The sequence below is a fragment of the Strix uralensis genome, chromosome 17 (genome assembly GCF_047716275.1).
Source record: "Strix uralensis isolate ZFMK-TIS-50842 chromosome 17, bStrUra1, whole genome shotgun sequence".
Taxonomy (NCBI): Eukaryota; Metazoa; Chordata; class Aves; order Strigiformes; family Strigidae; genus Strix; species Strix uralensis.
The window spans coordinates 327,904-348,036 of NC_133988.1; positions in this window are offsets into that span (position 1 = coordinate 327,904).

Consider the following 20,133-nt stretch of genomic DNA (forward strand, 5'->3'; position numbering starts at 1 on the left):
AAGAGGTTTGCTCCAGAACCCACCCAAGACTCCTCTCAGGCATGTCCTGCAGTGTTTTGACCCCAGCTTTAAGGCAGGCCTAATCCTGGGTTGCAACCCCAGACTCCTCCAAGGAAGATACCCAGGATTTTTTTTCTCCTGTAAAGCAAGAGGTTTGCTCCAGAACCCACCCAAGACTCCTCTCAGGCATGTCCTGCAGTGCTTTGACCCCAGCTTTAAGGCAGGCCTAATCCTGGGTTGCAACCCCAGACTCCTCCAAGGAAGATACCCAGGATTTTTTTTCTCCTGTAAAGCAAGAGGTTTGCTCCAGAACCCACCCAAGACTCCTCTCAGGCATGTCCTGCAGTGCTTTGACCCCAGCTTTAAGGCAGGCCTAATCCTGGGTTGCAACCCCAGACTCCTCCAAGGAAGATACCCAGGATTTTTTTTCTCCTGTAAAGCAAGAGGTTTGCTCCAGAACCCACCCAAGACTCCTCTCAGGCATGTCCTGCAGTGCTTTGACCCCAGCTTTAAGGCAGGCCTAATCCTGGGTTGCAACCCCAGACTCCTCCAAGGAAGATACCCAGGATTTTTTTTCTCCTGTAAAGCAAGAGGTTTGCTCCAGAACCCACCCAAGACTCCTCTCAGGCATGTCCTGCAGTGCTTTGACCCCAGCTTTAAGGCAGGCCCAATCCTGGGTTGCAACCCCAGACTCCTCCAAGGAAGATACCCAGGATTTTTTTTCTCCTGTAAAGCAAGAGTTTTGCTCCAGAACCCACCCAAGACTCCTCTCAGGCATGTCCTGCAGTGCTTTGACCCCAGCTTTAAGGCAGGCCTAATCCTGGGTTGCAACCCCAGACTCCTCCAAGGAAGATACCCAGGATTTTTTTTCTCCTGTAAAGCAAGAGTTTTCCTCCAGAACCCACCCAAGACTCCTCTCAGGCATGTCCTGCAGTGCTTTGACCCCAGCTTTAAGGCAGGCCTAATCCTGGGTTGCAACCCCAGACTCCTCCAAGGAAGATACCCAAAAGGATTTTTTCCCTCAAAGGACGCTCTCTTCTCTGGCATCTGCCCAAGATTCCTCACAGACATGTCCCACACTGTCTTGAGCCCTGCTTCAGGGACCTGAGATCCCAGGTAAAACTCTTAGACTCCTCCAAGGAAGACACATGGAATATTTTTTAGTATTGGGGAAAGCTCTTACCTCCAAGATCCACACCACACTCCTCCCAGGCAGCTCCCAGTATCTTCCGACTCTGCTTTAGGGACCTGAGATCTCAGGTAGCAGCACTAGACTCCCCCAAGGAAGCTTCCTGGGTTGTCTTTTCTCCTGTAAAGGAAAAGGTTTGCTCCAGGACTCACCCAAGAGTCCTCTCAGGCATGTCCTGCAGTGCTTTGACCCCAGCTTTAAGGCAGGCCTAATCCTGGGTTGCAACCCCAGACTCCTCCAAGGAAGATACCCAGGATTTTTTTTCTCCTGTAAAGCAAGAGTTTTGCTCCAGAACCCACCCAACACTCCTCTCAGGCATGTCCTGCAGTGCTTTGACCCCAGCTTTAAGGCAGGCCCAATCCTGGGTTGCAACCCCAGACTCCTCCAAGGAAGATACCCAGGATTTTTTTTCTCCTGTAAAGCAAGAGGTTTGCTCCAGAACCCACCCAAGACTCCTCTCAGGCATGTCCTGCAGTGCTTTGACCCCAGCTTTAAGGCAGGCCTAATCCTGGGTTGCAACCCCAGACTCCTCCAAGGAAGATACCCAGGATTTTTTTTCTCCTGTAAAGCAAGAGGCTTGCTCCAGAACCCAAACAACACTCCTCTCAGGCATGTCCTGCAGTGCTTTGACCCCAGCTTTAAGGCAGGCCTAATCCTGGGTTGCAAGCCCAGACTCCTCCAAGGAAGATACCCAGGATTTTTTTTCTCCTGTAAAGCAAGAGGTTTGCTCCAGAACCCACCCAAGACTCCTCTCAGGCATGTCCTGCAGTGCTTTGACCCCAGCTTTAAGGCAGGCCTAATCCTGGGTTGCAACCCCAGACCCCTCCAAGGAAGATACCCAGGATTTTTTTTCTCCTGTAAAGCAAGAGGTTTGCTCCAGAACCCACCCAAGACTCCTCTCAGGCATGTCCTGCAGTGCTTTGACCCCAGCTTTAAGGCAGGCTTAATCCTGGGTTGCAACCCCAGACTCCTCCAAGGAAGATACCCAGGATTTTTTTTCTCCTGTAAAGCAAGAGGTTTGCTCCAGAACCCACCCAAGACTCCTCTCAGGCATGTCCTGCAGTGCTTTGACCCCAGCTTTAAGGCAGGCCTAATCCTGGGTTGCAACCCCAGACTCCTCCAAGGAAGATACCCAGGATTTTTTTTCTCCTGTAAAGCAAGAGGTTTGCTCCAGAACCCACCCAAGACTCCTCTCAGGCATGTCCTGCAGTGCTTTGACCCCAGCTTTAAGGCAGGCCTAATCCTGGGTTGCAACCCCAGACTCCTCCAAGGAAGATACCCGGGATTTTTTTTCTCCTGTAAAGCAAGAGGTTTGCTCCAGAACCCACCCAAGACTCCTCTCAGGCATGTCCTGCAGTGCTTTGACCCCAGCTTTAAGGCAGGCCTAATCCTGGGTTGCAACCCCAGACTCCTCCAAGGAAGATACCCAGGATTTTTTTTCTCCTGTAAAGCAAGAGGTTTGCTCCAGAACCCACCCAAGACTCCTCTCAGGCATGTCCTGCAGTGCTTTGACCCCAGCTTTAAGGCAGGCCTAATCCTGGGTTGCAACCCCAGACTCCTCCAAGGAAGATACCCAGGATTTTTTTTCTCCTGTAAAGCAAGAGGTTTGCTCCAGAACCCACCGAAGACTCCTCTCAGGCATGTCCTGCAGTGCTTTGACCCCAGCTTTAAGGCAGGCCTAATCCTGGGTTGCAACCCCAGACTCCTCCAAGGAAGATACCCAGGATTTTTTTTCTCCTGTAAAGCAAGAGGTTTGCTCCAGAACCCACCCAAGACTCCTCTCAGGCATGTCCTGCAGTGCTTTGACCCCAGCTTTAAGGCAGGCCTAATCCTGGGTTGCAACCCCAGACTCCTCCAAGGAAGATACCCAGGATTTTTTTTCTCCTGTAAAGCAAGAGGTTTGCTCCAGAACCCACCCAAGACTCCTCTCAGGCATGTCCTGCAGTGCTTTGACCCCAGCTTTAAGGCAGGCCTAATCCTGGGTTGCAACCCCAGACTCCTCCAAGGAAGATACCCAGGATTTTTTTTCTCCTGTAAATCAAGAGGTTTGCTCCAGAACCCACCCAAGACTCCTCTCAGGCATGTCCTGCAGTGTTTTGACCCCAGCTTTAAGGCAGGCCTAATCCTGGGTTGCAACCCCAGACTCCTCCAAGGAAGATACCCAGGATTTTTTTTCTCCTGTAAAGCAAGAGGTTTGCTCCAGAACCCACCCAAGACTCCTCTCAGGCATGTCCTGCAGTGCTTTGACCCCAGCTTTAAGGCAGGCCTAATCCTGGGTTGCAACCCCAGACTCCTCCAAGGAAGATACCCAGGATTTTTTTTCTCCTGTAAAGCAAGAGGTTTGCTCCAGAACCCACCCAAGACTCCTCTCAGGCATGTCCTGCAGTGCTTTGACCCCAGCTTTAAGGCAGGCCTAATCCTGGGTTGCAACCCCAGACTCCTCCAAGGAAGATACCCAGGATTTTTTTTCTCCTGTAAAGCAAGAGGTTTGCTCCAGAACCCACCCAACACTCCTCTCAGGCATGTCCTGCAGTGCTTTGACCCCAGCTTTAAGGCAGGCCTAATCCTGGGTTGCAACCCCAGACTCCTCCAAGGAAGATACCCAGGATTTTTTTTCTCCTGTAAAGCAAGAGGTTTGCTCCAGAACCCACCCAAGACTCCTCTCAGGCATGTCCTGCAGTGCTTTGACCCCAGCTTTAAGGCAGGCCCAATCCTGGGTTGCAACCCCAGACTCCTCCAAGGAAGATACCCAGGATTTTTTTTCTCCTGTAAAGCAAGAGGTTTGCTCCAGAACCCACCCAAGACTCCTCTCAGGCATGTCCTGCAGTGCTTTGACCCCAGCTTTAAGGCAGGCCTAATCCTGGGTTGCAACCCCAGACTCCTCCAAGGAAGATACCCAGGATTTTTTTTCTCCTGTAAAGCAAGAGGTTTGCTCCAGAACCCACCCAAGACTCCTCTCAGGCATGTCCTGCAGTGTTTTGACCCCAGCTTTAAGGCAGGCCTAATCCTGGGTTGCAACCCCAGACTCCTCCAAGGAAGATACCCAGGATTTTTTTTCTCCTGTAAAGCAAGAGTTTTGCTCCAGAACCCACCCAAGACTCCTCTCAGGCATGTCCTGCAGTGCTTTGACCCCAGCTTTAAGGCAGGCCTAATCCTGGGTTGCAACCCCAGACTCCTCCAAGGAAGATACCCAGGATTTTTTTTCTCCTGTAAAGCAAGAGTTTTGCTCCAGAACCCACCCAAGACTCCTCTCAGGCATGTCCTGCAGTGCTTTGACCCCAGCTTTAAGGCAGGCCTAATCCTGGGTTGCAAGCCCAGACTCCTCCAAGGAAGATACCCAGGATTTTTTTTCTCCTGTAAAGCAAGAGGTTTGCTCCAGAACCCACCCAAGACTCCTCTCAGGCATGTCCTGCAGTGCTTTGACCCCAGCTTTAAGGCAGGCCTAATCCTGGGTTGCAACCCCAGACTCCTCCAAGGAAGATACCCAGGATTTTTTTTCTCCTGTAAAGCAAGAGTTTTGCTCCAGAACCCACCCAAGACTCCTCTCAGGCATGTCCTGCAGTGCTTTGACCCCAGCTTTAAGGCAGGCCTAATCCTGGGTTGCAACCCCAGACTCCTCCAAGGAAGATACCCGGGATTTTTTTCTCCTGTAAAGCAAGAGTTTTGCTCCAGAACCCACCCAAGACTCCTCTCAGGCATGTCCTGCAGTGCTTTGACCCCAGCTTTAAGGCAGGCCTAATCCTGGGTTGCAACCCCAGACTCCTCCAAGGAAGATACCCAAAAGGATTTTTTCCCTCAAAGGACGCTCTCTTCTCTGGCATCTGCCCAAGATTCCTCACAGACATGTCCCACACTGTCTTGAGCCCTGCTTCAGGGACCTGAGATCCCAGGTAAAACTCTTAGACTCCTCCAAGGAAGACACATGGAATATTTTTTAGTATTGGGGAAAGCTCTTACCTCCAAGATCCACACCACACTCCTCCCAGGCAGCTCCCAGTATCTTCCGACTCTGCTTTAGGGACCTGAGATCTCAGGTAGCAGCACTAGACTCCCCCAAGGAAGCTTCCTGGGTTGTCTTTTCTCCTGTAAAGTAAAAGGTTTGCTCCAGGACTCACCCAAGACTCCTCTCAGGCATGTCCTGGAGTACTTTGACCCCAGCTTTAAGGCAGGCCTAATCCTGGGTTGCAACCCCAGACTCCTCCAAGGAAGATACCCAAAGGGATTTTTTCCCTCAAAGGACGCTCTCTTCTCTGGCATCTGCCCAAGATTCCTCACAGACATGTCCCACACTGTCTTGAGCCCTGCTTCAGGGACCTGAGATCCCAGGTAAAACTCTTAGACTCCTCCAAGGAAGACACATGGAATATTTTTTAGTATTGGGGAAAGCTCTTACCTCCAAGATCCACACCACACTCCTCCCAGGCAGCTCCCAGTATCTTCCGACTCTGCTTTAGGGACCTGAGATCTCAGGTAGCAGCACTAGACTCCCCCAAGGAAGCTTCCTGGGTTGTCTTTTCTCCTGTAAAGCAAGAGGCTTGCTCCAGAACCCACCCAAGACTCCTCTCAGGCATGTCCTGCAGTGCTTTGACCCCAGCTTTAAGGCAGGCCTAATCCTGGGTTGCAACCCCAGACTCCTCCAAGGAAGATACCCAGGATTTTTTTTCTCCTGTAAAGCAAGAGGTTTGCTCCAGAACCCACCCAAGACTCCTCTCAGGCATGTCCTGCAGTGCTTTGACCCCAGCTTTAAGGCAGGCCCAATCCTGGGTTGCAACCCCAGACTCCTCCAAGGAAGATACCCAGGATTTTTTTTCTCCTGTAAAGCAAGAGGTTTGCTCCAGAACCCACCCAAGACTCCTCTCAGGCATGTCCTGCAGTGCTTTGACCCCAGCTTTAAGGCAGGCCTAATCCTGGGTTGCAACCCCAGACTCCTCCAAGGAAGATACCCAGGATTTTTTTTCTCCTGTAAAGCAAGAGGTTTGCTCCAGAACCCACCCAAGACTCCTCTCAGGCATGTCCTGCAGTGCTTTGACCCCAGCTTTAAGGCAGGCCTAATCCTGGGTTGCAACCCCAGACTCCTCCAAGGAAGATACCCAGGATTTTTTTTCTCCTGTAAAGCAAGAGGTTTGCTCCAGAACCCACCCAAGACTCCTCTCAGGCATGTCCTGCAGTGCTTTGACCCCAGCTTTAAGGCAGGCCTAATCCTGGGTTGCAACCCCAGACTCCTCCAAGGAAGATACCCAGGATTTTTTTTCTCCTGTAAAGCAAGAGGTTTGCTCCAGAACCCACCCAAGACTCCTCTCAGGCATGTCCTGCAGTGCTTTGACCCCAGCTTTAAGGCAGGCCTAATCCTGGGTTGCAACCCCAGACTCCTCCAAGGAAGATACCCGGGATTTTTTTTCTCCTGTAAAGCAAGAGGTTTGCTCCAGAACCCACCCAAGACTCCTCTCAGGCATGTCCTGCAGTGCTTTGACCCCAGCTTTAAGGCAGGCCTAATCCTGGGTTGCAACCCCAGACTCCTCCAAGGAAGATACCCAAAAGGATTTTTTCCCTCAAAGGACGCTCTCTTCTCTGGCATCTGCCCAAGATTCCTCACAGACATGTCCCACACTGTCTTGAGCCCTGCTTCAGGGACCTGAGATCCCAGGTAAAACTCTTAGACTCCTCCAAGGAAGACACATGGAATATTTTTTAGTATTGGGGAAAGCTCTTACCTCCAAGATCCACACCACACTCCTCCCAGGCAGCTCCCAGTATCTTCCGACTCTGCTTTAGGGACCTGAGATCTCAGGTAGCAGCACTAGACTCCCCCAAGGAAGCTTCCTGGGTTGTCTTTTCTCCTGTAAAGAAAAAGGTTTGCTCCAGGACTCACCCAAGACTCCTCTCAGGCATGTCCTGGAGTACTTTGACCCCAGCTTTAAGGCAGGCCTAATCCTGGGTTGCAACCCCAGACTCCTCCAAGGAAGATACCCAGGATTTTTTTTCTCCTGTAAAGCAAGAGGTTTGCTCCAGAACCCACCCAAGACTCCTCTCAGGCATGTCCTGCAGTGCTTTGACCCCAGCTTTAAGGCAGGCCTAATCCTGGGTTGCAACCCCAGACTCCTCCAAGGAAGATACCCAGGATTTTTTTTCTCCTGTAAAGCAAGAGTTTTGCTCCAGAACCCACCCAACACTCCTCTCAGGCATGTCCTGCAGTGCTTTGACCCCAGCTTTAAGGCAGGCCTAATCCTGAGTTGCAACCCCAGACTCCTCCAAGGAAGATACCCAGGATTTTTTTTCTCCTGTAAAGCAAGAGGTTTGCTCCAGAACTCACCCAAGACTACTCTCAGGCATGTCCTGCAGTGCTTTGACCCCAGCCTTTAAGGCAGGCCTAATCCTGGGTTGCAACCCCAGACTCCTCCAAGGAAGATACCCAGGATTTTTTTTCTCCTGTAAAGCAAGAGGTTTGCTCCAGAACCCACCCAAGACTCCTCTCAGGCATGTCCTGCAGTGCTTTGACCCCAGCTTTAAGGCAGGCCTAATCCTGGGTTGCAAGCCCAGACTCCTCCAAGGAAGATACCCAGGATTTTTTTTCTCCTGTAAAGCAAGAGGTTTGCTCCAGAACCCACCCAAGACTCCTCTCAGGCATGTCCTGCAGTGCTTTGACCCCAGCTTTAAGGCAGGCCTAATCCTGGGTTGCAACCCCAGACTCCTCCAAGGAAGATACCCAGGATTTTTTTTCTCCTGTAAAGCAAGAGGTTTGCTCCAGAACCCACCCAAGACTCCTCTCAGGCATGTCCTGCAGTGCTTTGACCCCAGCTTTAAGGCAGGCCTAATCCTGGGTTGCAACCCCAGACTCCTCCAAGGAAGATACCCGGGATTTTTTTTCTCCTGTAAAGCAAGAGGTTTGCTCCAGAACCCACCCAAGACTCCTCTCAGGCATGTCCTGCAGTGCTTTGACCCCAGCTTTAAGGCAGGCCTAATCCTGGGTTGCAACCCCAGACTCCTCCAAGGAAGATACCCAGGATTTTTTTTCTCCTGTAAAGCAAGAGGTTTGCTCCAGAACCCACCCAAGACTCCTCTCAGGCATGTCCTGCAGTGCTTTGACCCCAGCTTTAAGGCAGGCCTAATCCTGGGTTGCAAGCCCAGACTCCTCCAAGGAAGATACCCAGGATTTTTTTTCTCCTGTAAAGCAAGAGGTTTGCTCCAGAACCCACCCAAGACTCCTCTCAGGCATGTCCTGCAGTGCTTTGACCCCAGCTTTAAGGCAGGCCTAATCCTGGGTTGCAACCCCAGACTCCTCCAAGGAAGATACCCAGGATTTTTTTTCTCCTGTAAAGCAAGAGGTTTGCTCCAGAACCCACCCAAGACTCCTCTCAGGCATGTCCTGCAGTGCTTTGACCCCAGCTTTAAGGCAGGCCTAATCCTGGGTTGCAACCCCAGACTCCTCCAAGGAAGATACCCAGGATTTTTTTTCTCCTGTAAAGCAAGAGTTTTGCTCCAGAACCCACCCAACACTCCTCTCAGGCATGTCCTGCAGTGCTTTGACCCCAGCTTTAAGGCAGGCCTAATCCTGGGTTGCAACCCCAGACTCCTCCAAGGAAGATACCCAGGATTTTTTTTCTCCTGTAAATCAAGAGGTTTGCTCCAGAACCCACCCAAGACTCCTCTCAGGCATGTCCTGCAGTGCTTTGACCCCAGCTTTAAGGCAGGCCTAATCCTGGGTTGCAACCCCAGACTCCTCCAAGGAAGATACCCAGGATTTTTTTTCTCCTGTAAAGCAAGAGGTTTGCTCCAGAACCCACCCAAGACTCCTCTCAGGCATGTCCTGCAGTGCTTTGACCCCAGCTTTAAGGCAGGCCTAATCCTGGGTTGCAACCCCAGACTCCTCCAAGGAAGATACCCAGGATTTTTTTTCTCCTGTAAAGCAAGAGGTTTGCTCCAGAACCCACCCAAGACTCCTCTCAGGCATGTCCTGCAGTGCTTTGACCCCAGCTTTAAGGCAGGCCTAATCCTGGGTTGCAACCCCAGACTCCTCCAAGGAAGATACCCAGGATTTTTTTTCTCCTGTAAAGCAAGAGGTTTGCTCCAGAACCCACCCAAGACTCCTCTCAGGCATGTCCTGCAGTGCTTTGACCCCAGCTTTAAGGCAGGCCTAATCCTGGGTTGCAACCCCAGACTCCTCCAAGGAAGATACCCAGGATTTTTTTTCTCCTGTAAAGCAAGAGGTTTGCTCCAGAACCCACCCAAGACTCCTCTCAGGCATGTCCTGCAGTGCTTTGACCCCAGCTTTAAGGCAGGCCTAATCCTGGGTTGCAACCCCAGACTCCTCCAAGGAAGATACCCGGGATTTTTTTTCTCCTGTAAAGCAAGAGTTTTGCTCCAGAACCCACCCAAGACTCCTCTCAGGCATGTCCTGCAGTGCTTTGACCCCAGCTTTAAGGCAGGCCTAATCCTGGGTTGCAACCCCAGACTCCTCCAAGGAAGATACCCAAAAGGATTTTTTCCCTCAAAGGACGCTCTCTTCTCTGGCATCTGCCCAAGATTCCTCACAGACATGTCCCACACTGTCTTGAGCCCTGCTTCAGGGACCTGAGATCCCAGGTAAAACTCTTAGACTCCTCCAAGGAAGACACATGGAATATTTTTTAGTATTGGGGAAAGCTCTTACCTCCAAGATCCACACCACACTCCTCCCAGGCAGCTCCCAGTATCTTCCGACTCTGCTTTAGGGACCTGAGATCTCAGGTAGCAGCACTAGACTCCCCCAAGGAAGCTTCCTGGGTTGTCTTTTCTCCTGTAAAGAAAAAGGTTTGCTCCAGGACTCACCCAAGACTCCTCTCAGGCATGTCCTGGAGTACTTTGACCCCAGCTTTAAGGCAGGCCTAATCCTGGGTTGCAACCCCAGACTCCTCCAAGGAAGATACCCAGGATTTTTTTTCTCCTGTAAAGCAAGAGGTTTGCTCCAGAACCCACCCAAGACTCCTCTCAGGCATGTCCTGCAGTGCTTTGACCCCAGCTTTAAGGCAGGCCTAATCCTGGGTTGCAACCCCAGACTCCTCCAAGGAAGATACCCAGGATTTTTTTTCTCCTGTAAAGCAAGAGTTTTGCTCCAGAACCCACCCAACACTCCTCTCAGGCATGTCCTGCAGTGCTTTGACCCCAGCTTTAAGGCAGGCCTAATCCTGAGTTGCAACCCCAGACTCCTCCAAGGAAGATACCCAGGATTTTTTTTCTCCTGTAAAGCAAGAGGTTTGCTCCAGAACTCACCCAAGACTACTCTCAGGCATGTCCTGCAGTGCTTTGACCCCAGCCTTTAAGGCAGGCCTAATCCTGGGTTGCAACCCCAGACTCCTCCAAGGAAGATACCCAGGATTTTTTTTCTCCTGTAAAGCAAGAGGTTTGCTCCAGAACCCACCCAAGACTCCTCTCAGGCATGTCCTGCAGTGCTTTGACCCCAGCTTTAAGGCAGGCCTAATCCTGGGTTGCAAGCCCAGACTCCTCCAAGGAAGATACCCAGGATTTTTTTTCTCCTGTAAAGCAAGAGGTTTGCTCCAGAACCCACCCAAGACTCCTCTCAGGCATGTCCTGCAGTGCTTTGACCCCAGCTTTAAGGCAGGCCTAATCCTGGGTTGCAACCCCAGACTCCTCCAAGGAAGATACCCAGGATTTTTTTTCTCCTGTAAAGCAAGAGGTTTGCTCCAGAACCCACCCAAGACTCCTCTCAGGCATGTCCTGCAGTGCTTTGACCCCAGCTTTAAGGCAGGCCTAATCCTGGGTTGCAACCCCAGACTCCTCCAAGGAAGATACCCGGGATTTTTTTTCTCCTGTAAAGCAAGAGGTTTGCTCCAGAACCCACCCAAGACTCCTCTCAGGCATGTCCTGCAGTGCTTTGACCCCAGCTTTAAGGCAGGCCTAATCCTGGGTTGCAACCCCAGACTCCTCCAAGGAAGATACCCAGGATTTTTTTTCTCCTGTAAAGCAAGAGGTTTGCTCCAGAACCCACCCAAGACTCCTCTCAGGCATGTCCTGCAGTGCTTTGACCCCAGCTTTAAGGCAGGCCTAATCCTGGGTTGCAAGCCCAGACTCCTCCAAGGAAGATACCCAGGATTTTTTTTCTCCTGTAAAGCAAGAGGTTTGCTCCAGAACCCACCCAAGACTCCTCTCAGGCATGTCCTGCAGTGCTTTGACCCCAGCTTTAAGGCAGGCCTAATCCTGGGTTGCAACCCCAGACTCCTCCAAGGAAGATACCCAGGATTTTTTTTCTCCTGTAAAGCAAGAGGTTTGCTCCAGAACCCACCCAAGACTCCTCTCAGGCATGTCCTGCAGTGCTTTGACCCCAGCTTTAAGGCAGGCCTAATCCTGGGTTGCAACCCCAGACTCCTCCAAGGAAGATACCCAGGATTTTTTTTCTCCTGTAAAGCAAGAGGTTTGCTCCAGAACCCACCCAAGACTCCTCTCAGGCATGTCCTGCAGTGCTTTGACCCCAGCTTTAAGGCAGGCCTAATCCTGGGTTGCAACCCCAGACTCCTCCAAGGAAGATACCCAGGATTTTTTTTCTCCTGTAAAGCAAGAGTTTTGCTCCAGAACCCACCCAACACTCCTCTCAGGCATGTCCTGCAGTGCTTTGACCCCAGCTTTAAGGCAGGCCTAATCCTGAGTTGCAACCCCAGACTCCTCCAAGGAAGATACCCAGGATTTTTTTTCTCCTGTAAAGCAAGAGGTTTGCTCCAGAACTCACCCAAGACTACTCTCAGGCATGTCCTGCAGTGCTTTGACCCCAGCCTTTAAGGCAGGCCTAATCCTGGGTTGCAACCCCAGACTCCTCCAAGGAAGATACCCAGGATTTTTTTTCTCCTGTAAAGCAAGAGGTTTGCTCCAGAACCCACCCAAGACTCCTCTCAGGCATGTCCTGCAGTGCTTTGACCCCAGCTTTAAGGCAGGCCTAATCCTGGGTTGCAAGCCCAGACTCCTCCAAGGAAGATACCCAGGATTTTTTTTCTCCTGTAAAGCAAGAGGTTTGCTCCAGAACCCACCCAAGACTCCTCTCAGGCATGTCCTGCAGTGCTTTGACCCCAGCTTTAAGGCAGGCCTAATCCTGGGTTGCAACCCCAGACTCCTCCAAGGAAGATACCCAGGATTTTTTTTCTCCTGTAAAGCAAGAGGTTTGCTCCAGAACCCACCCAAGACTCCTCTCAGGCATGTCCTGCAGTGCTTTGACCCCAGCTTTAAGGCAGGCCTAATCCTGGGTTGCAACCCCAGACTCCTCCAAGGAAGATACCCGGGATTTTTTTTCTCCTGTAAAGCAAGAGGTTTGCTCCAGAACCCACCCAAGACTCCTCTCAGGCATGTCCTGCAGTGCTTTGACCCCAGCTTTAAGGCAGGCCTAATCCTGGGTTGCAACCCCAGACTCCTCCAAGGAAGATACCCAGGATTTTTTTTCTCCTGTAAAGCAAGAGGTTTGCTCCAGAACCCACCCAAGACTCCTCTCAGGCATGTCCTGCAGTGCTTTGACCCCAGCTTTAAGGCAGGCCTAATCCTGGGTTGCAAGCCCAGACTCCTCCAAGGAAGATACCCAGGATTTTTTTTCTCCTGTAAAGCAAGAGGTTTGCTCCAGAACCCACCCAAGACTCCTCTCAGGCATGTCCTGCAGTGCTTTGACCCCAGCTTTAAGGCAGGCCTAATCCTGGGTTGCAACCCCAGACTCCTCCAAGGAAGATACCCAGGATTTTTTTTCTCCTGTAAAGCAAGAGGTTTGCTCCAGAACCCACCCAAGACTCCTCTCAGGCATGTCCTGCAGTGCTTTGACCCCAGCTTTAAGGCAGGCCTAATCCTGGGTTGCAACCCCAGACTCCTCCAAGGAAGATACCCAGGATTTTTTTTCTCCTGTAAAGCAAGAGTTTTGCTCCAGAACCCACCCAACACTCCTCTCAGGCATGTCCTGCAGTGCTTTGACCCCAGCTTTAAGGCAGGCCTAATCCTGGGTTGCAACCCCAGACTCCTCCAAGGAAGATACCCAGGATTTTTTTTCTCCTGTAAATCAAGAGGTTTGCTCCAGAACCCACCCAAGACTCCTCTCAGGCATGTCCTGCAGTGCTTTGACCCCAGCTTTAAGGCAGGCCTAATCCTGGGTTGCAACCCCAGACTCCTCCAAGGAAGATACCCAGGATTTTTTTTCTCCTGTAAAGCAAGAGGTTTGCTCCAGAACCCACCCAACACTCCTCTCAGGCATGTCCTGCAGTGCTTTGACCCCAGCTTTAAGGCAGGCCTAATCCTGGGTTGCAACCCCAGACTCCTCCAAGGAAGATACCCAGGATTTTTTTTCTCCTGTAAAGCAAGAGGTTTGCTCCAGAACCCACCCAAGACTCCTCTCAGGCATGTCCTGCAGTGCTTTGACCCCAGCTTTAAGGCAGGCCTAATCCTGGGTTGCAACCCCAGACTCCTCCAAGGAAGATACCCAGGATTTTTTTTCTCCTGTAAAGCAAGAGGTTTGCTCCAGAACCCACCCAAGACTCCTCTCAGGCATGTCCTGCAGTGCTTTGACCCCAGCTTTAAGGCAGGCCTAATCCTGGGTTGCAACCCCAGACTCCTCCAAGGAAGATACCCAGGATTTTTTTTCTCCTGTAAAGCAAGAGTTTTGCTCCAGAACCCACCCAAGACTCCTCTCAGACATGTCCTGCAGTGCTTTGACCCCAGCTTTAAGGCAGGCCTAATCCTGGGTTGCAACCCCAGACTCCTCCAAGGAAGATACCCAGGATTTTTTTTCTCCTGTAAAGCAAGAGTTTTCCTCCAGAACCCACCCAAGACTCCTCTCAGGCATGTCCTGCAGTGCTTTGACCCCAGCTTTAAGGCAGGCCTAATCCTGGGTTGCAACCCCAGACTCCTCCAAGGAAGATACCCAAAAGGATTTTTTCCCTCAAAGGACGCTCTCTTCTCTGGCATCTGCCCAAGATTCCTCACAGACTTGTCCCACACTGTCTTGAGCCCTGCTTCAGGGACCTGAGATCCCAGGTAAAACTCTTAGACTCCTCCAAGGAAGACACATGGAATATTTTTTAGTATTGGGGAAAGCTCTTACCTCCAAGATCCACACCACACTCCTCCCAGGCAGCTCCCAGTATCTTCCGACTCTGCTTTAGGGACCTGAGATCTCAGGTAGCAGCACTAGACTCCCCCAAGGAAGCTTCCTGGGTTGTCTTTTCTCCTGTAAAGGAAAAGGTTTGCTCCAGGACTCACCCAAGAGTCCTCTCAGGCATGTCCTGCAGTGCTTTGACCCCAGCTTTAAGGCAGGCCTAATCCTGGGTTGCAACCCCAGACTCCTCCAAGGAAGATACCCAGGATTTTTTTTCTCCTGTAAAGCAAGAGTTTTGCTCCAGAACCCACCCAACACTCCTCTCAGGCATGTCCTGCAGTGCTTTGACCCCAGCTTTAAGGCAGGCCCAATCCTGGGTTGCAACCCCAGACTCCTCCAAGGAAGATACCCAGGATTTTTTTTCTCCTGTAAAGCAAGAGTTTTGCTCCAGAACCCACCGAAGACTCCTCTCAGGCATGTCCTGCAGTGCTTTGACCCCAGCTTTAAGGCAGGCCTAATCCTGGGTTGCAACCCCAGACTCCTCCAAGGAAGATACCCGGGATTTTTTTTCTCCTGTAAAGCAAGAGTTTTGCTCCAGAACCCACCCAAGACTCCTCTCAGGCATGTCCTGCAGTGCTTTGACCCCAGCTTTAAGGCAGGCCTAATCCTGGGTTGCAACCCCAGACTCCTCCAAGGAAGATACCCAGGATTTTTTTTCTCCTGTAAAGCAAGAGGCTTGCTCCAGAACCCACCCAACACTCCTCTCAGGCATGTCCTGCAGTGCTTTGACCCCAGCTTTAAGGCAGGCCTAATCCTGAGCTGCAACCCCAGACTCCTCCAAGGAAGATACCCAGGATTTTTTTTCTCCTGTAAAGCAAGAGGTTTGCTCCAGAACCCACCCAAGACTCCTCTCAGGCATGTCCTGCAGTGCTTTGACCCCAGCTTTAAGGCAGGCCTAATCCTGGGTTGCAACCCCAGACTCCTCCAAGGAAGATACCCAGGATTTTTTTTCTCCTGTAAAGCAAGAGGTTTGCTCCAGAACCCACCCAAGACTCCTCTCAGGCATGTCCTGCAGTGCTTTGACCCCAGCTTTAAGGCAGGCCTAATCCTGGGTTGCAACCCCAGACTCCTCCAAGGAAGATACCCGGGATTTTTTTTCTCCTGTAAAGCAAGAGGTTTGCTCCAGAACCCACCCAAGACTCCTCTCAGGCATGTCCTGCAGTGCTTTGACCCCAGCTTTAAGGCAGGCCTAATCCTGGGTTGCAACCCCAGACTCCTCCAAGGAAGATACCCAGGATTTTTTTTCTCCTGTAAAGCAAGAGGTTTGCTCCAGAACCCACCCAAGACTCCTCTCAGGCATGTCCTGCAGTGCTTTGACCCCAGCTTTAAGGCAGGCCTAATCCTGGGTTGCAACCCCAGACTCCTTCAAGGAAGATACCCAGGATTTTTTTTCTCCTGTAAAGCAAGAGGTTTGCTCCAGAACCCACCGAAGACTCCTCTCAGGCATGTCCTGCAGTGCTTTGACCCCAGCTTTAAGGCAGGCCTAATCCTGGGTTGCAACCCCAGACTCCTCCAAGGAAGATACCCAGGATTTTTTTTCTCCTGTAAAGCAAGAGGTTTGCTCCAGAACCCACCCAAGACTCCTCTCAGGCATGTCCTGCAGTGCTTTGACCCCAGCTTTAAGGCAGGCCTAATCCTGGGTTGCAACCCCAGACTCCTCCAAGGAAGATACCCAGGATTTTTTTTCTCCTGTAAAGCAAGAGGTTTGCTCCAGAACCCACCCAAGACTCCTCTCAGGCATGTCCTGCAGTGCTTTGACCCCAGCTTTAAGGCAGGCCTAATCCTGGGTTGCAACCCCAGACTCCTCCAAGGAAGATACCCAGGATTTTTTTTCTCCTGTAAATCAAGAGGTTTGCTCCAGAACCCACCCAAGACTCCTCTCAGGCATGTCCTGCAGTGTTTTGACCCCAGCTTTAAGGCAGGCCTAATCCTGGGTTGCAACCCCAGACTCCTCCAAGGAAGATACCCAGGATTTTTTTTCTCCTGTAAAGCAAGAGGTTTGCTCCAGAACCCACCCAAGACTCCTCTCAGGCATGTCCTGCAGTGCTTTGACCCCAGCTTTAAGGCAGGCCTAATCCTGGGTTGCAACCCCAGACTCCTCCAAGGAAGATACCCAGGATTTTTTTTCTCCTGTAAAGCAAGAGGTTTGCTCCAGAACCCACCCAAGACTCCTCTCAGGCATGTCCTGCAGTGCTTTGACCCCAGCTTTAAGGCAGGCCTAATCCTGGGTTGCAACCCCAGACTCCTCCAAGGAAGATACCCAGGATTTTTTTTCTCCTGTAAAGCAAGAGGTTTGCTCCAGAACCCACCCAAGACTCCTCTCAGGCATGTCCTGCAGTGCTTTGACCCCAGCTTTAAGGCAGGCCTAATCCTGGGTTGCAACCCCAGACTCCTCCAAGGAAGATACCCAGGATTTTTTTTCTCCTGTAAAGCAAGAGGTTTGCTCCAGAACCCACCCAAGACTCCTCTCAGGCATGTCCTGCAGTGCTTTGACCCCAGCTTTAAGGCAGGCCCAATCCTGGGTTGCAACCCCAGACTCCTCCAAGGAAGATACCCAGGATTTTTTTTCTCCTGTAAAGCAAGAGGTTTGCTCCAGAACCCACCCAAGACTCCTCTCAGGCATGTCCTGCAGTGCTTTGACCCCAGCTTTAAGGCAGGCCTAATCCTGGGTTGCAACCCCAGACTCCTCCAAGGAAGATACCCAGGATTTTTTTTCTCCTGTAAAGCAAGAGGTTTGCTCCAGAACCCACCCAAGACTCCTCTCAGGCATGTCCTGCAGTGTTTTGACCCCAGCTTTAAGGCAGGCCTAATCCTGGGTTGCAACCCCAGACTCCTCCAAGGAAGATACCCAGGATTTTTTTTCTCCTGTAAAGCAAGAGTTTTGCTCCAGAACCCACCCAAGACTCCTCTCAGGCATGTCCTGCAGTGCTTTGACCCCAGCTTTAAGGCAGGCCTAATCCTGGGTTGCAACCCCAGACTCCTCCAAGGAAGATACCCAGGATTTTTTTTCTCCTGTAAAGCAAGAGTTTTGCTCCAGAACCCACCCAAGACTCCTCTCAGGCATGTCCTGCAGTGCTTTGACCCCAGCTTTAAGGCAGGCCTAATCCTGGGTTGCAAGCCCAGACTCCTCCAAGGAAGATACCCAGGATTTTTTTTCTCCTGTAAAGCAAGAGGTTTGCTCCAGAACCCACCCAAGACTCCTCTCAGGCATGTCCTGCAGTGCTTTGACCCCAGCTTTAAGGCAGGCCTAATCCTGGGTTGCAACCCCAGACTCCTCCAAGGAAGATACCCAGGATTTTTTTTCTCCTGTAAAGCAAGAGGTTTGCTCCAGAACCCACCCAAGACTCCTCTCAGGCATGTCCTGCAGTGCTTTGACCCCAGCTTTAAGGCAGGCCTAATCCTGGGTTGCAACCCCAGACTCCTCCAAGGAAGATACCCGGGATTTTTTTTCTCCTGTAAAGCAAGAGTTTTGCTCCAGAACCCACCCAAGACTCCTCTCAGGCATGTCCTGCAGTGCTTTGACCCCAGCTTTAAGGCAGGCCTAATCCTGGGTTGCAACCCCAGACTCCTCCAAGGAAGATACCCGGGATTTTTTTTCTCCTGTAAAGCAAGAGTTTTGCTCCAGAACCCACCCAAGACTCCTCTCAGGCATGTCCTGCAGTGCTTTGACCCCAGCTTTAAGGCAGGCCTAATCCTGGGTTGCAACCCCAGACTCCTCCAAGGAAGATACCCAAAAGGATTTTTTCCCTCAAAGGACGCTCTCTTCTCTGGCATCTGCCCAAGATTCCTCACAGACATGTCCCACACTGTCTTGAGCCCTGCTTCAGGGACCTGAGATCCCAGGTAAAACTCTTAGACTCCTCCAAGGAAGACACATGGAATATTTTTTAGTATTGGGGAAAGCTCTTACCTCCAAGATCCACACCACACTCCTCCCAGGCAGCTCCCAGTATCTTCCGACTCTGCTTTAGGGACCTGAGATCTCAGGTAGCAGCACTAGACTCCCCCAAGGAAGCTTCCTGGGTTGTCTTTTCTCCTGTAAAGAAAAAGGTTTGCTCCAGTACTCACCCAAGACTCCTCTCAGGCATGTCCTGGAGTACTTTGACCCCAGCTTTAAGGCAGGCCCAATCCTGGGTTGCAACCCCAGACTCCTCCAAGGAAGATACCCAGGATTTTTTTTCTCCTGTAAAGCAAGAGGTTTGCTCCAGAACCCACCCAAGACTCCTCTCAGGCATGTCCTGCAGTGCTTTGACCCCAGCTTTAAGGCAGGCCCAATCCTGGGTTGCAACCCCAGACTCCTCCAAGGAAGATACCCAGGATTTTTTTTCTCCTGTAAAGCAAGAGGTTTGCTCCAGAACCCACCCAAGACTCCTCTCAGGCATGTCCTGCAGTGCTTTGACCCCAGCTTTAAGGCAGGCCTAATCCTGGGTTGCAACCCCAGACTCCTCCAAGGAAGATACCCAGGATTTTTTTTCTCCTGTAAAGCAAGAGTTTTGCTCCAGAACCCACCCAACACTCCTCTCAGGCATGTCCTGCAGTGCTTTGACCCCAGCTTTAAGGCAGGCCTAATCCTGAGTTGCAACCCCAGACTCCTCCAAGGAAGATACCCAGGATTTTTTTTCTCCTGTAAAGCAAGAGGTTTGCTCCAGAACTCACCCAAGACTACTCTCAGGCATGTCCTGCAGTGCTTTGACCCCAGCCTTTAAGGCAGGCCTAATCCTGGGTTGCAACCCCAGACTCCTCCAAGGAAGATACCCAGGATTTTTTTTCTCCTGTAAAGCAAGAGGTTTGCTCCAGAACCCACCCAAGACTCCTCTCAGGCATGTCCTGCAGTGCTTTGACCCCAGCTTTAAGGCAGGCCTAATCCTGGGTTGCAACCCCAGACTCCTCCAAGGAAGATACCCAGGATTTTTTTTCTCCTGTAAAGCAAGAGGCTTGCTCCAGAACCCACCCAACACTCCTCTCAGGCATGTCCTGCAGTGCTTTGACCCCAGCTTTAAGGCAGGCCTAATCCTGAGCTGCAACCCCAGACTCCTCCAAGGAAGATACCCAGGATTTTTTTTCTCCTGTAAAGCAAGAGGTTTGCTCCAGAACCCACCCAACACTCCTCTCAGGCATGTCCTGCAGTGCTTTGACCCCAGCTTTAAGGCAGGCCTAATCCTGGGTTGCAAACCCAGACCCCTCCAAGGAAGATACCCAGGATTTTTTTTCTCCTGTAAAGCAAGAGGTTTGCTCCAGAACCCACCCAAGACTCCTCTCAGGCATGTCCTGCAGTGCTTTGACCCCAGCTTTAAGGCAGGCCTAATCCTGGGTTGCAACCCCAGACTCCTCCAAGGAAGATACCCAGGATTATTTTTCTCCTGTAAAGCAAGAGGTTTGCTCCAGAACCCACCCAAGACTCCTCTCAGGCATGTCCTGCAGTGCTTTGACCCCAGCTTTAAGGCAGGCCTAATCCTGGGTTGCAACCCCAGACTCCTCCAAGGAAGATACCCGGGATTTTTTTTCTCCTGTAAAGCAAGAGGTTTGCTCCAGAACCCACCCAAGACTCCTCTCAGGCATGTCCTGCAGTGCTTTGACCCCAGCTTTAAGGCAGGCCTAATCCTGGGTTGCAACCCCAGACTCCTCCAAGGAAGATACCCAGGATTTTTTTTCTCCTGTAAAGCAAGAGGTTTGCTCCAGAACCCACCCAAGACTCCTCTCAGGCATGTCCTGCAGTGCTTTGACCCCAGCTTTAAGGCAGGCCTAATCCTGGGTTGCAACCCCAGACTCCTCCAAGGAAGATACCCAGGATTTTTTTTCTCCTGTAAAGCAAGAGGTTTGCTCCAGAACCCACCCA